The sequence below is a fragment of the Oratosquilla oratoria genome, chromosome 5 (assembly GCF_046742065.1).
Source record: "Oratosquilla oratoria isolate Oo_2021 chromosome 5, ASM4674206v1, whole genome shotgun sequence".
Lineage (NCBI taxonomy): Eukaryota > Metazoa > Arthropoda > Malacostraca > Stomatopoda > Squillidae > Oratosquilla > Oratosquilla oratoria.
Window position 1 is genome coordinate 1,412,501 of NC_134781.1, and position 17,500 is coordinate 1,430,000.

The window sequence follows — 17,500 nt, forward strand, 5'->3', positions numbered from 1 at the left end:
GAAGAGGAGGAGGAGGTGAAGAGGTGAAGAGGAAGAGGAGGAGGAGAAGGGGAAGAGGAGGAGGAGGGGAAGTGAGGAGGAGAAGAGGATGAGGAGGAGAGGAAGAGGAGGTTAAGAGGAGGGGAGGAGGGGGAAAAGGAGGATAGGAGAAGAAGAAGAAGAAGAGAGGAGAAGAGGAGGAGAAAGAGGAGGAGAAAGAGGAGAAAGAGGAGGAGAAGGAGGAGAAGAGGAAGAGATGAGGAGGAGAAAGAGGAGGAAGAGGGGAGAAGGAGGAGGAGAGGAGGAGAAGATGAGGAGGAAGAGGAGGAGGAGGAGTGAAAAAGAAGGGGGAGAAGAGGATGAGGAGGGAAAGAGGAGGTTAAGAGGAGGGGAGAAGGAGGGAAAAAGGAGGGGGAGAAGAGGAGGAGGAGGAGGGAAAGAGGGGATTAAGAGGAGGGGAGGAGGAGGAAGAGGAGGATAGGAGGAGTTCTAACATTTCATTTTCATGTATGTCGTCCGCATCCCTTTCCTTGTTTCACTATTTACATATATATATATATATATATATATATATATATATATATATATATATATATAGATAGATAGATAGATAGATAGATAGATAGATAGATAGAGATCTATATATATATATATATATATATATATATACATTATATATGTATATATATATATATTCCTTTCTTTTCTTCAGATTTTTCTCGATTTCGTTTGTGATTTCAATTTGATTTCTCGGCTTTCTAATAATTTTGTTCGTCTTTTTTCGAGGTTTAATGTTCGTTTTTTCGAATTTTCTTCTCCGTTTTTCGAAGTATCCTCTTCGTCCTCTTCGTTCTTCGTATTTGAAGTCTCTTCTTGATTTTTTTTTTTTTTTTTTTCAAATTTTGTTCTTCGTTTCTCAAAGTTTCTTCTTTGTTTCTCGAAGTTTCTCCCTCGTTTCTCAAAGTTTTTTCTTCGTTTCTTCTTCGCCCCTCATCTTTCCTCTTTCAAGACGACATTTCGTCACTCTCTGATGCTATACTGAGGATGCTTCCATTCATTCCGTTTTCTATTTCCTGCCTTACCTTGTTCCTGGCACTGTGGCGGCACTCGGAAGGGCCTGGCCAAGACGGGGACTCTAATCGACTCCACGGGGCCGTTCCACTTCCCCGACGTCTACCAAAATTCCTCGGCTCACCTCCGAAGGGGAGGAAAGGACGGAAGGGAGAAAGGGAGGGAGGGGATGAAGGGAGAGAAGGAGGAAGGGAGGAAGGGAGGTAGGGAGGAAGGAAGAAGGGAGGAAGGGGGGAGGGAAGGAAGGATTGGAAGCAGGGGAGAAAGGGAAGGAAGCGAGGGAAGTAAAGGAAGAAGAGAGGAAGAGAGGAAGAAAGGAAGTAAGGGAGGGAGGGAGGGAGGGAGAAAGAAAGTGAGGACAGGAGGGAGGGAGGGAGAAGGGGAGTGAGGCAAAGAGGAACAAAGGAAGTGAGGGAGAGAGGGAGGGAAAAAGGAAATAAGGAAAAGATGAAGAAAGGAAATGAAGGAGGGAGGGAGGAAACTGAGGGAGGGAGGAAGGGAGGAAGAAGGAAAGAAGAAATCAAGGAAAGGAGGAATGGAGGAAGTGAGCGAAGGAAGGGAAGAGAGGGAAGGGAGGAAAGGTGGAAAAGAGGAAGGGAAGAAAGAAGGAAGGGGAGGAAGGGAAGGAAGGAAGGGAGGAAGGGAGCAAAGGAGGAGAGAAGGAACGAACGAAAGAATGGAGGAGGGGAGGAAAGGTGGAAAGAAGGGAGGAAAGAAGGAAGGGAAGGAAGGGAGTAAAATAAGAAAGTAGGAAAGCAGGAAGGGAAGGAAGAGAAGGAAAGGAGGAAGTGAAGAAAGGGAAGAAAGGAGAGGAAGGGAAGGATAAGAGGGAAGGGAAGGAAGGGAAGGGAAGGTAAGGAGGGGAAGAAAGGGAAGGAAGAGAAGGGAGGAAGGGAAGGAAGGGGAGGAAGGGGAGGAAGGAAAACCCTGTTCACTCGGGTCGCCCTCTCTCACTTCAAGCCTACTCGATCCGAGTTGTGTTTACGATTCTCAAGGCATAGGTATGTATTTACATTTACTCTGTGAGTGGGCATATACACATACAAAAATATACGTGTGTGTGTGTGTGTGTGTGTGTGTGTGTGTGTGTGTGTGTGTGTGTGTGTGTGTGTGTGTGTGTGTGTGTGTGTGTGTGTGTGTGTGTGTGTGTGTGTGTGTGTGTGTGTGTGTGTGTGTGTGTGTGTGTGTGTGTGTGTGTGTGTGTGTGTGTGTGTGATTCACCTTGGTCTTTGGATCACGTGTTGGACTCGTGATCGACAGCTATTTCCCTCCCGGTGTGTGTTAGTGTGTGTGTGTGTGTGTGTGTGTGTGTGTGTGTGTGTGTGTGTGTGTGTGTGTGTGTGTGTGTGTGTGTGTGTGTGTGTGTGAGTGAGTGAGTTTGTGTGTGTGTGTGTGTGTGTGTGTGTGTGTGTGTGTGTGTGTGTGTGTGTGTGTGTGTGTGTGTGTGTGTGTGTGTGTGTGTGTGTGTGTGTGTGTGTGTGAGTGAGTGAGTGAGTGAGTTTGTGTGTGTGTGTGTGTGTGTGTGTGTGTGTGTGTGTGTGTGTGTGTGTGTGTGTGTGTGTGTGTGTGTGTGTGTGTGTGTGTGTGTGTGTGTGTGTGTGTGCGTGTGTGTGAGTGAGTGAGTGAGTGAGTGAGTGAGTGAGTTTGTGTGTGTGTGTGTGTGTGTGTGTGTGTGTGTGTGTGTGTGTGTGTGTGTGTGTGTGTGTGTGTGTGTGTGTGTGTGTGTGTGTGTGTGTGTGTGTGTGTGTGCGCGCGCTTAACATCCTACCCCAACCCCCGTCTCGTCTCTTCTTGACCTCCTGTCCAGTCCCTGTCTCCCTCTTGCACTTCCGCCAGCTTTCCTGGCGGCCACAGAATTCCCCTTCCACTTCTCTTCCATCCACCCTCTTGACCTACTCTCCCTCCCACTCCTCCCTCGACCTTCTCCGGAGAAGCTCCTTCTTTGACCCTACCTCTCTCCCTACGTCCCTCTCTCCCCATGTCCCTCCCACCCTCCCTATATCCCTCTCTTCCTCCCTACTTCCCTCCCTTCCTTTGCACCTCCCTCCCTCTCTATGCCTCTCCATCGCTTCTTCCCTCCCTTTCTATCCCTTCCATTTTTCCTTGCCTTTCTCTCTATGTCCCTCCATCCCTCCTTCCCTCCCTTCCTATGTCTCTCCATCTCTTCTTCTCTCCCTTCCTATGTCTCTCCATCTTTCCTTCTCTCCCTCACTCCCTTCTTCTCTATGCCCCTCCACCTGGCCTTCCCTCCCTTCAAATGTCTCTCCGTCTTGCCTTCCCTCCCTCACTCCCTCCCTCTCTGTGTCTCTCCATCTCTCCTTCCCTCCCTCCGTATGTCTCTCTATCTCTCCTTCCTGCTCTCACTCACTCCCTCTCCGTGTCTCTCCATCTCTCCTTCCCTCCCTCGTTTTGTCTCTCTATCTCTCCTTCCTTCCCTCACTCCCTCCCTCTCTGTGCCCCTCCAGCTTTTCCTTCCCCCTCTCTATGCCCCTTCATCTCTCACTCACTTCCTCTCTATCCCCTTCCACCTATTACTCCCTCCCTCTCTATGTCCCTCCATCTCTCCATCCCTCCCTCTACATGTCCCTCCATCTCTCCATCCCTCCCTTCCTATGTCTCTCCATCTCTTCTTCCCTCCCTCACTCCCTCCTTTTCTATGCCCCTCCATCCCTCCCTTCCTATATCTCTCCATCTCTCCTTCCCTCCCTCACTCCCTCCCTCTCTATACCCCTCCATCCCACCTTCCCTCCCTTCCTATGTCTCTCCATCTCTCCTTGCCTCCCTCACTTCCTCCCTTTCTCCTTTCTTCTTTCCCTATGTCTCTCCCTCTCTCCTTCCCTCCCCCCTATGTCCCTCCATCTCTCCTTACCTCCCTTCCTATGCCTCTCATCTCTCCTTCCCTCCCTCACTCCCCCCTCTCTATATCCCTCCATCTCTCTTCCCCTCCCTCCCTCTCTCCTTCCTTCCCTTCCTATGTCTCACCCTCTCTCCTTCCCTACCTACATCCCTCCGCAGCCTCTGTTCTTCCCTTCCTTTCCTTTCTTCACATTCCCTCAGCCAATTCCCCTTTACTCTTTTCTAATTAATTTCCTCCCTGCCTTTTACCTTCTTTTCCTTTTTTTTTTTTTTTTTTGTCTCAAAGTCTCATGTGAGAGACCCTAAACGAAGTGTTTGTTTGTGGACAACCGCCCCTAGACTCTCCGCCGCTCCCCATCGCGACACCGACCGCACGCCTCTTGCAACGCCCCCTCGATAGATCACTGGATAAAGTAAACTACACGAAAGCAATATATTCTTAATGAATTATACCAATATGCATAAAACCACGTATCTTCCGTGCCAGACTTATCTTCAAGGGTATGAATTATGCAGACCACTTACTGGGTCTACTTAGGGTGTTTGGTGTTCGAGTTTATCGTGTGTTTGCCCATGCGTACCGAGGTACATGTATGGACATCAACACGTCGGACGAAGTATCATATGGATACAAAACCGAGATGGTGGATTTCATGGGATCAAGGTCCTTGGTAATCTCGTTTTGTCATCAGAATATATCTTTTACATGTACGATCAAAATTATTGCGCAATATTCCGTATTGTGCAATATCAATGACGGTTTAAGGATGATATTGAAGAGGTACATGTGGTTGGCCTTTACATTTGATGTCTTCAATCGTCCTGGCGACAGAATATACCCAATATATTGAGACTTTTTCCTCACACTCACGTAGACTCAGCTCGCATGGTGCACTTGTCTATAAACCGGGCCCCACACGATCAATATTATTGCGCATTATTCTGAATTGTGCAATATTACTGAGGATGTAAGGTTGGTATTGAAGAGGCACACATGTTTGGCCTGTACATTTGATGTCCTCAATATATTGTGTCATTCTTCAATAATATCCCTATACCGTCAGTACTATTGTACAATACGGAATATTGCGCAATAATACTGATCGTGTAGAGCCCACTTAACACACCAGCAAGGTTGGCTATTAGCTATTACAAACCTGGAGGGACCCTTTGCGTGATTTTACATTACTGAATAAGATAATAGACGCTATCTCCTTCCTGCCAGTAACTGAACTATATGTTAATTCAAGACGTTATCACACTGGGCTATTTTTCCTACAATCTCCAATTCATCGGTGGTGCCACCCACCTCCAGAATAAAAAAAATTCCGCCGTAAAATCACTAAGGCAAACTATTTTTTTCTTTTTTTTCAGTAATTTACATAGAATGTCATTTGATATGTTGGAGGGAAATTATTTTCCTCCAGCATATCAGATTCCTTCCCAAAAGCTGTGGGCTGCAAATCTGCTCCAACAGTCGGAGTGAAAATAGCAGTGCGATGACGCTTTTAGACGATTCCAAATAGAACGAGTCCAGGAACGTTGCGAGTCTTAATTTCCTTCAACCATTACCTTTTCTATTCTTTTTTCTTTATCTATTTATCAATTTATCTACTTGCTATGTCTCTGGTATTTTTCCTATCGCACCAAGAAATCCTGTCTAGTGTTTCTATTCATTCGCCACTTAAAGAGAGTGATCATAAAATATTTCTCTTCTTTCCAACGTGATCAATTATATTATATTTTCTCAGTGTGTTTTGTCACCAATGTTAGGAATTATTCTATTTACCGTTACTTTGTACTCTATACTTTTTCTTATAATTTATTCCTTTTTGTCTGGTCATCATACCACTATTGCGCATTCCAATCTGGGTCGGATATGACTCAGTGTTTTTCACGTTTTCATCAGTGTAATGAAAAGCAACTCTTATGCTCATTTCCTCTGTCTGTCTGTGTGTGTGTGTGTGTGTGTGTGTGTGTGTGTGTGTGTGTGTGTGTGTGTGTGTGTGTGTGTGTGTGTGTGTGTGTGTGTGTGTGTGTGTGTGTGTGTGAACGTGCGTGTAATACACCTTCAAGCACAGGCGTGCGAGCATCTAATATATAATCAGTTAAAAGAGCTATTGGCACATCGCCCTAAACCTCTAAACGAACTCATGACCTTGGTTCGTGACCGTGGTTCATGACCTAGGTTCATAACCTCAGGGGCAACGCGTCGAAGGATCACGTGGCCCCTGTGTCCCCCTTCGCTCGCTCTCATTAACCTCCTCCTCTTCCTCCTCGGAGCTCCTACTACCTCCTCTTCCTCCTCCCCCACCTTGACTATCAATTACCGCACACTTGGTGCTTCCACGACCCCCGTGTGACGTCATCCTGTAATTGGTGCGGCCCGTAATCACCCTCGCCTTGGGGCCAATGGCGGCACTCGTCTTCAAATGAATTGTCCTAATTGAAGCGTTCTTCTGGATGCATCTTGAGGCTTTGATCATCTCGTGAAACCCTCCTTGATGACCTGACGAAGACTTCAATGCAACCACCTGCTGAGGCCACTGCTGCAATCAGTTATTATTCAGCGGAAGTCTTCGGCAGGCAGAGAGACAGACACACAAACACACACACACACACGCACACACACACACACACACACACACACACACACACACACACACACACACACACACACACACACACACACACACACATGCACACACACACACACACACACACACACACACACACACACACACACACACACACACACACACACACACACACACACACACACACACACACACAAACACACAAACACACACACACGCACACACACAAGTGGTGCGTTTTGTTGTATCTTGACAGGATTTCCTTTTCTATTATTTATCCATTTATTCATTTGATTTATTAATTTATTTGATTATTAATTTATTTGTTTATTTTTCACTTTTTTTTTGCCATCTCTGTGTTTCTCTATAAATGTGTTCTGGAGTGCTGGGAGCAGCTGTTTGAGGATTCGTTCGTAGGAAGCTGCAGACGTGTCGTCCTACTAGGAATCCCGAGACAGTGGGTGGAATAGGATGGATTGGCTGACGATGGGGAAAATGTACAAGTTGAATGTTCAGCTCGAGAGATTTTCCTTGGCGAACCTGAGGAACCCTTTTGTTAACATATCAGACATTTGCAAAAAGAAAATAATAATAATACCCTCGTTTTATTTTCATTTTTACTACTGTTATAATTTTTATTTTTATTTTTTATTCATATGATTATCATTGTCATCATTATTATCGTTATTATTATTATCATTATTATCATTATTATTATTATTATTATCATTATTATTATTATTATCATTATCATTATTATCACTATCATCATTATTATTATTATTATTATTATTATTATTATTATTATTATTATTATTATTATTATTATTATTATTATTATTATTATTATTATTATTATTATATATTATTATTATATATAGTATATATATATATATATATATATATATTATTATTATTATTATTATTATATATATATATATACATATACATATACATATATATATATACATATACATATATATATATATATATATATATATATATATATATATTTTTTTTTTTTTTTTTTTTTGGGGGGGGGGAATTTCCAAGTCTCCGAGTCTTACGCGCAACGCAACTTAGGCCGTCTCGTCCTTGTCTGACGCGAGTTATACAATCGTAATTCTTTGAGCTAATTCCCTTTAGTGCGCGTAATGCTCGGAAAAATCCGTGTTTGAACATACATATATACATACGTACACAGATACATGCATGTGTGTGTACATACATGCATTACGTACATAAATACATGCATCGTGTGTAGATAAATAATACATTACATACATACATGAATAAATACAGTATATGTATGTGTGTACATACATTACATACATACATTATGTTCATAAATACATGCATGCGTGTGTACATACATACGTTATATACATATATGCATAAATATACACGTGTGTGTGTACATGCATATATTATATACGTACATATATAAATAATTCATGTGTGTGAACATACATTATATACATATATATCATACATTACACACATATTACATACACAACTATACATTACATACATACATTATATACCTACATACATACATGCGTGTATACAAACATACATATACATATACATTCACAAATTACATACATCACACATATACACACACATGACATATATCACACACATACATACTTTACATGCATTTATTTGCTTATCATTCATCTATTAACCTGCTTATTTATCTATCTATATAAAACTGAGTCTAATATATTCATGTTTATTTTCCCGCGTCTGTATATGCAATTCCCTCCCCATCCACCCCCCAGTGACCTTATCTACGATCTGCTCAATCTTGTGCCTTCACCAATGTCTTGCGGGCGAGTTTACTGCCACTAATAAGCGTTATCTTTCACTAAAATCACTAAACTTTGCCCCGAGCGGTTGTCAGAAGCGGCCCAAAGTGGCCGTATTTCGGGGGGGATCCTTCCATTTTTCTTTCATTTTATTCGTAATTGGATTTTTTTCCCCATCGGGATCTATCCTCAGTCTTTGGTTAACATCGTTCTTCGGTTCTGATGGTTCTTTACAACGATTTTCCCCAAAGATATGTTTGATGCAGAGAGGAGGAAAGGTCTTGAAGAAACTTTCTTTCTTCACAGACACGTTTGCACAGAAAGCATCTCTTCTCTTCTTTCTTCTCTACTCTTCTCCCTCAACTACTCTTCTCCCTTCTTTCTTCTCTCTTCTCTCTCTTTTCTTTCTCCACTTTCTCTCCTCTCTTCCCTCTTCTCTCTCATCTCTTCACTCTTCTCTGTCCTCTCCTCCTCTTCTCTTTCCTCTTTCGGCCAGCAGCCCAACCCCACAACGCTCACCCTCATCGACCCATCATCAAAACAAGGCGAGACAAATTCTCTTCAGGACTTTGGCATTACGCTTGTACCGTTCAGAACGAAATGCAGCGCTACCACGTGAACGAGTCCCCTCCTCCCCTAACCCCCCAACCCTCCCCCCTCACCCATCCCTCCAACCAACCCCTCCCAACTCAAAGCAGAACAGAGATTATTTGCTTACGTCACTTGAACCATTTAACCAAGGCCATCTAAAACCCTTCTTCCTAGCCCTGCACTCCCCCCTCACTCCCTCACTCCCGACCCCCCTTCCCCTTTATGTTCAGGAGACGAATCATGCCATCCCAGAGCACGGTCATAGCACCGCTCCCTTGAACATTCTCAATAAGCGACGTATTGTGTGTGTGTGTGTGTGTGTGTGTGTGTGTGTGTGTGTGTGTGTGTGTGTGTGTGTGTGTGTGTGTGTGTGTGTGTGTGTGTGTGTGTGTGTGTGTGTGTGTGTGTGTGTGTGTGTGTGTGTGTGTGTGTGCGTGTGTTGTGGTGTGTGTGTGTGTGTGTGTGTGTGTGTGTGTGTGTGTGTGTGTGTGTGTGTGTGTGTGTGTGTGTATGTGTGTGTTGGGGTGTGTGTGTGTGTGTGTGTGTGTGTGTGTGTGTGTGTGTGTGTGTGTGTGTGTGTGTGTGTGTGTGTGTGTGTGTGTGTGTGTGTGTGTGTGTGTGTGTGTGTGTGTGTGTGTGTGTGTGTGAGTGCACGTATGTGTGTGGAAGTGTGTGTGTATGTATGTGTGCGTATGTATGTGTCCGTGTGTGTGTATGTGTGTGTATGTGTGTGTGTGTGTGTGTGTGTGTGTGTGTGTGTGTGTGTGTGTGTGTGTGTGTGTGTGTGTGTGTGTGTGTGTGTGTGTGTGCGCGCGCGTGGTTGGTAGAGTCTCCGACTGTCACTACGGCGGTCCGGGTTCGAATCCTGCCCAGGGCTGAAATAATTTCAGTATCGTTGCGCTTCGAGTCGTCACTCCAACTCTCGTGGGCGGGGAATTGGGTGTGTGTGCGCGTGTATCGCACACACACACACACACACACACACACACACACACATTTATACAGTACATAAACACACATACTGTACATACATATACATGTCTATGTATATGTTATATGTTATTGTGAAGATCTAGAGCATTTTTTCACGGCGTTTCGGGAGATTGGGGGAATCGGGGGGATAGGGGGTCAACTTTCAGCTGCTAACATAATCACCTGCAGCTCACAATACTATTCATAAATGGCTCACCCTTTCATAAGAATATAAGAATGAAGGAGACTGCAAGGGACCATAGGGCCTACACTAGGCACTTCCATGTCCCCTACCATCTGTCATCCCCATCCATAAAGTTATCTAACCTCTTGAAGCAACCAATAGTTCAGCGCTAACTACGTTTACTAAGTCTATTCCAATCGCTAATCACTCAATTAGTAAACAAGTTCTTGCCCATTTCCTTCTTAAATTCAAATATGTACAATTTAAATCCATTACTACGAGTCCTGCCCCGTTATATTAACATGATGACCTTGCCTGGATCACCCTTGTTAAATTCCTTAACCTATTTGAATACCTCTATTGGATCACCCCACACTCTACGTCTTTCCAGAGTGTGTAAACTATGGTGTCTAAGCCTGTCTTCGAAAGGTGAATTTCTGACCCCATGTATTCTGGTCATTCTCCTCTGTACAGTTTCTGGTGAATTGATATCCATTCTATAGGACGGAGACCCAAACTGTAACAATTAGACCAACAAGAGACCTTAGGCCCATCACGAGTCCCTCTGCATAATTGGCCTTTATGTTGTACCACTCTGCACTCTACGTCTTTCCAGACACATGGAACCTCCACGTAGGCTCTCACTGCCTTCCTTCGTTTCTTCCATCGTCAGGGCACTCTGTCGGGGTCCTCGGGAGCAAACCTCCCCTTGACCTTATTCCCCGAAGGGTCCCCGAGCGAACGAACGAGGGAATGAGAGGTTCTTCGGTGCGTCATTATCGCCGGTTTCGCCTCCTGATGCTGCACGCACACGCACGCACGCACGCACACACGCACGTTCACACACATACACGCGCGCGCACACACCTATACCTACACCTACTCACACACACACACACACACACACACACACACACACACACACACACACACACACATACTTTCTCACGAAATATAAATCCATGGTAACATTATCTTTATTCTACTTTATCTTGCTTTTTATTTGTTTGTTTGTTTTGTTAAGTTGTTATTCATTTATTAATCTATTAATTATTTTGGTAGGTGACCTCACAATGATTCAAACGGTCACGTGCTCCTTTACTCGTAGACATACATGCACGTGTCCATAGTAGCCTATTTCATCTCTCCCAACCTCCTCAGGCATCTCTAGGCACACGAAGTAAAATTATTTTCAGTTCTGTTTCTGGAGAAGCTTCTTCTCTCCCTCTATGCCGACTCTTCTGCCTCACTTACTTCTTTTATCTTCTCCTCTTTTTCTTTTCCTCTCTCTTCTCTTCTCCTTATTTTTCTCTTTGACTTTCTTATCTTCTCTTCTCTCCGTCTCTTTGCTTTTCTTCTCTTCTCCTCCCTTCTCTCCTCATCTATTCTCTCCTCCTCTCTTCTCTCCTTTTCTCCTCTCTTCTTTTCTCCTCTCTTTTCTTTTCCTCTCTTCTCTTCTCTCCATGCCTTTGGCTTTCTTCTCTTCTCCTCCCTTCTCTCCTCCTCTCTTCTCTCCTCCTCTATTCTCTCCTCTCTTCTCTTCTCCTCTCTTCTTTTCTCCTCTCTTTTCTTTTCCTCTCTTCTCTTCTCTCCATGTCTTTGGCTTTCTTCTCTTCTCTCCTCCTCTTTCCTCCCCGTTTCTTTGGCTCTTTTCTCTTCTTTTTTTGTTTTTTCTCTTCTCCCCTTTTCTCATTTCTTTTCTTCTCTTCTTCTCTCTTCTCTCGCAGGGCCGCTCAAGTTTCGTCGCCGCTATTGTTACGATCGTCGTTAACGAGCCCACCTACCCTTAATTCATTTTCTCCTCTTTACCAAACAACTTACCCTCCTCTCCTTCCGTTTCTCTCCGGCTCTCTTTATTCATGCTTTTCCTTTCGAATTACCTCCATCTCCTCCCTCCTCCACCTCCTCCTCCTATTTCCCTCCTCCACCACTTGCACCTCCCCTGCTGTGTTAGGTTAGATTAGGTTAGGATACATAAGAGGAATTAGATTGAATTATGCTAGGTGAAGTCAATTTGGGTAAGTTAAGTTTGGTCAAAATGGGGGCGGGGTCAAGGAGATCCACAACAAAGGATGCAAGACCTTTCTTATGTTGATCATGCTAGGTAAGGCCAAGTTGGGTCAAGTAAGATTTGGTCAAGAAAGGGGTCGAGTCAACAAATGACGGAAGACTCTTCTTGTGTTACTTGGTCAGGCCAAATTAGGTCAAGTATGATTTGGTCAAGAAGGGGGCTGGGCCAAGGTGATTCACAACAAATGACACAAGACTCTTCTTATGTTTATTAGGCTAGGTCAGGCCAAGTTAGGTCAAGTAAGATTTGGTCAAGAAGGGGGCGGGACCCAGGCGATCCACAACAAATGATGGAAGACTTCTTGTGTTGATTATGCTAGGCCAAGTTGGGTCAAGTATGATTTGGTCAAGAAAGGGCTCGGGTCAAGGCAATCCACAACAAATGACGCAGGATTCTTCTTGTGTTGATTATACTTGGTCAGGCCAAGTTAGGTCAAGTATGATTTGGTCAAGAAGGGGGCGGGACCAAGGTGATTCACAACAAATGACACAAGACTCTTATTATGTTGATTATGCTAGGTCAGGCCAAGTTAGGTCAAGTAAGATTTGGTCAAGAAGGGGGCGGGGCCCAGGTGATCCACAACAAATGATGGAAGACTTTTCTTGTGTTTATTATGCTAGGTCAGGTCAAGTTAGGTCAAGTTGGGTTAATTAAGATTTGGTCAAAAAGGGAGCGTGGCCCAGGCGATCCACAACAAATGACGGAAGATTTTTCTTGTGCTGATTATACTAGATCAGGTCAAGTTAGGCCAAGTTGGGTCAATTAAGATTTGGTCAAGAAGGGGAGGTGGCCCAGGCGATCCCCAACAAATGACGCGAGACTCCTGTTCTGCTGGCGCTTCACTTCGACAAAATCAGCGACGCGATTGCCGACCTCGTGAAATCGAGGTTCCTGACTTTTGTGGTTCCTGACTTTTGCGGTTCCCGACTTTTGCGGTTCCTGTCACGCGTGGTGATGAGGCAAAGGAATACGTACTGCCACGCCGTTCTTGGGCCTTTGCCAGGAGCGACTCCGAACTCCCGAAGGACGAGCGGGCGGGTGCTCATCCTCCTTCCATTCCTATCCTCATGAACAGTGGTGGCGTCATCGGAAGCGTGCTGCTCTCGCACTCGCTTAACTATGGGTCGAATCCCACACTCCTTTCCAATTCCCAGCTGCAACTGTTGTGCTGGTCTCGCATTCGCTTAGTTGTGGGTTCGAATCCCGCACTCCTTCCCGATTCCCAGCAGCGACAGTAGTGAATATGCTTTACCTTCCCAACAGTCCCTAGAGCATATGATAGGGCAAAAAAGACGGCTTCGGCCGCAGCTACTCAGCGCCTCCTGGTGTAGGCTCCTCACTACCACCTATTCAATAGTATCCCCGTGCTTCAGCTTTTTCAACCCGGCGAAGGATAAGCCTCCATTCCTCACAGGACCGAAGTTGGTCCGAATATCCAGTGACAGTAAACTTGGATTACATATTCGAAACTAATTGGGTCGTTTTCATAAATGACATTTCCGAGTCAACAGCGACAACACACAGCGGGCACACGCGCGGCGCTCTTCTTCAGCAGAGGACGCACAGAAAAGAATTCAGACAACAAACAAACTCGGGATGCATCGACAAAGAAAAACTGTTCTACTGTAATGAGAGTTTCTGGCTTTGCTGTTCCGTCTCCCTCTCCTTCCTCCTCCTCAACTTTCCCCACTTCTCCTTCTCCCCTCTTCCTCCTCCTCCTCCTCCCCCTCTCCTCCTCTTCCCCTTTCTTCTCTTCCTCCCCCTTCTCCTCTTCCTCCTCCTTTTCTCCCCTCCTCCCCTTCTCCCCCTCCTCCTCCTCCTCTTCCTATTCCTCCTCCTCCCCCTCTCTCCCTTCTACTCCTGTTTCACCTCCTCCTTCATCCTCTTCTTCCTCCTCCTCCTCCTCTTCCTATTCCTCCTCCTCCCCCTCTCTCCCTTCTACTCCTCTTTCTCCTCCTCCTTCATCCTCTTCTTCCTCCTCCTCCTCCTCCTCTGAGATCGAAACATTCCCTTTTCTTTCTATCCTCGGTGTTGCAAATGCCTCTCCACCTCCCCACCCACCACGCTCCTTGCATTAAAAGGCGTCATCACACTGGGCTATTTTTCCTCCAGCCTCCAATTCATCGGCGGTATCGCCCACCTCCAGCACTTTTTCCGCCGGGAAATCACCATGGTAAACTATTTTGTTTACTCAACAATTTACATAGAATGCCATTTGATATACCGGAGGAAAATTATTTCCCTCCAGCATGTCAGATTCCTTCCCGAAAGCTGCGGGCTGCAAATCAGCTTCAACAGTCGGAGGAAAAATATCCCAGTGTGGTAACGCCTTCACCAACTGCGGTTGGCCATCCGCTCCACGAGCCTACAGTACACACCCCCATGACGCTCATCTCGCCAGTTCTCTTGTTCTTCATATCCTCCTTAACTCCCTTCCCTCCTTCCTTTCCTTCTTCCGTTCTCTTCCCTTTTCCCATCCTTCGTTCCCTTCCTTCCCCCTCTTCCCTCCTGCTATTCCCCTCTTCCTCCCCCTTTCCCTCCCTTTCTCCTTTCCCTCCCTTTCCTTCATTCCTTTTCTCCTTTCCTTCCCTTCCTTTCATTCTTCCCTTCCTTTCCTTCTCCCTTCCCTTCCTTCCTCCCTTCCCTCCATCCCCCCTTCCCTCCATTCCCCTTTCCCTTCCGTTCCGTTCCCTCCTCCCTTCCCTCTTTCCCTTCATTTCCACTCTTCCCTCCTCTTCTCTTTTCCTTCCCTTCCATCCTTCCACTCTTCCCTCCCTTCCCTCCTTTCTTCCTCCCTGTCCTTCCTTCCACTCTTCCCTACTTTCCACTCCCTCCTCCCACTCTTCCCTCCTTTTTTCTCCTTTCCTTTCCCTCCCTTACATTCAATTTCTTCCCTCCATTCCATTCCTTTCCTCCCTGTCATTCCCTCCTTCCACTCTTCCCTCCCTTTCTCTTTTCCCTCCCTACTTCCACTTTTCCCCCTCTTTCCCCTTTCCCTCCCTCCCTTCTTTCCTTTCCTCCCTGCCTTCCCTCCACCCCCCGGCGGCCCCGCCGCACTTCGTCTCCAGTCCGACGTCCACCGCCACGGAAGGACCGCCACGACCCCAGCAACGCGCGGTATCGCGTATTCATGACCGCGGAGAGACCATGAGCTTCAGTTTATCGTGCGGATATTATGAGCCAATACAAGCGCGCTATTTGCATACAACCAACACACCTCCACCGATCGTCCACACGTTTATCTCGACAGAAATCTATTAAAAGATGAAGGCGCAGGTATAGGGTTACCAAAATAACCATCATAGACAAAAACACGTGAACGCAGTAAATCCATTAAACCAATTTAGAGAAATAATTTTCTGGACGCTCGATACGTAGCTGCAGTGTGACACTCTGGAACAATTTTGATAGCCTATTAGTTAATAAACTGTGCAAAGGCCCTTTGGAGTTTTCAAGATACAATTTCAGAAACGTCCAATCAACGTATATGTACATACATATACGTACTTAATTATACATACATATCTATACATACATACATATACATGCATATACGTACATATGCATACATATATGTACATGCATATATATACATATGCATACACATATATACTACACATATACATATACAAACATAAATATTAGTGCACACACATACGTACATAGATACATACATATACATACATGCACACACACACACACACACACACACACACACACACACACACACACACACACACACACACACACACACACACACACACACACATATATATATATATGTATATATATAATATATATATATATATATATATATATATATATATATATGTGTGTGTGTGTGTGTGTGTGTGTGTGTGTGTGTGTGTGTGTGTGTGTGTGTGTGTGTATATATTTATATATATACATACATATATGTATATATATATATGTATGCATATGTATGCATATATATGTATATATATACAAATATATACATATATATATATATATATACATATATATATATACATATATATACATATATAATATATATATATATATATATATATATATATATATATATATATATATATATACGTGATGTGAAACCCATTCTTATCCGATCTTTAGCTTGTACAATTTCTTTAATTTACTTTGAACAATAAACCTTGCCTACTCCCATTCATCCCATCAGACCCTTATCCTCCATCCACCCACACCCCGTCATCGTTTTTTCATTTCCTCCAAAATTAAATCGTTTTCGAAAAGAATTCCTGATTTGATTTCCGGTTTCTTTCTTCTTGGATATCTTTATTTAGAAAAGTTCTTTTCAGTCTCGCTTAAGCTTTTCCACATGGAACCTAGAGTAGCTGGCGCACTCAAATTTCCTCCTTTTCAGCTCCGGATCCTCCTCCTCCCCCTTCTCCTCCTCCTCCAGCTCCTCCTTACCAAGCTCCTCATCCTTCAGCTCCTCCTCCAGCTCCTCTTCTTTCAGTTCCTCCTCGTCCCCCAGCTCCTCCTCCTCCAGTTCCTCATCCTCCCCCAGCTCCTTCTCCTCCAGCTCCTCCTCCAGCCCCTCCTCCTCCATCTCCTCCTCCTCCAGTTCCTCCTCCTCCTTCAGCTCCTCCTCCAGCCCCTCCTCCTTCTCCTTCAGTTCCTCCTCTTTCTTCCTCTCCTCCTCCTCTTTTTCATCTCTGCCCTTTATTTCTACTCATCGCCCTCGGCGCAAATTTGTCCATTGGGATAGAAACACGGGTAAACCATAGTCCGTAGCAATTGTCTTTCTTGCCCTCCGTCTCTATGCCCTCCCCACCTTCGAGTCTCCTAAAGGGTTCCTGTAAACCCATTTCCATTCTTTTTCAGCACTGAACTTTAATGACTGCAATGTTTTTCCAGTGTGTGTGTGTGTGTGTGTGTGTGTGTGTGTGTGTGTGTGTGTGTGTGTGTGTGTGTGTGTGTGTGTGTGTGTGTGTGTGTGTGTGTGTGTGTGTGTGTGTGTGTGTGTGTGTGTGTGTGTGTGTGTGTGTGTGTGTGTGTGTGTGTGTGTGTCTGTGTGTGTGTGTGTCTGTCTGTGTGTGTGTGTGTGTGTGTGTGTGTGTGTCTGTCTGTGTGTGTGTGTGTGTGTGTGTGTGTGTGTGTGTGTGTGTGTGTGTGAGAGAGAGAGAGAGAGAGAGAGAGAGAGAGAGAGAGAGAGAGAGAGAGAGAGAGAGAGAGGGAGAGAGAGAGAGAATGGGAAGAAAAAGAGAGAAAAGAGGAAAAGGGAAAAAGAGAGAGAGATAAAAGAAAAAGAAAAAGAAACGAGAGAAAGAAAGAAAAAGAGGAGGAGGACATCTCTCTGAGATGTAGGAGCAAGAGTCTCGAGACAGAAACAGTATGCATTAATCAC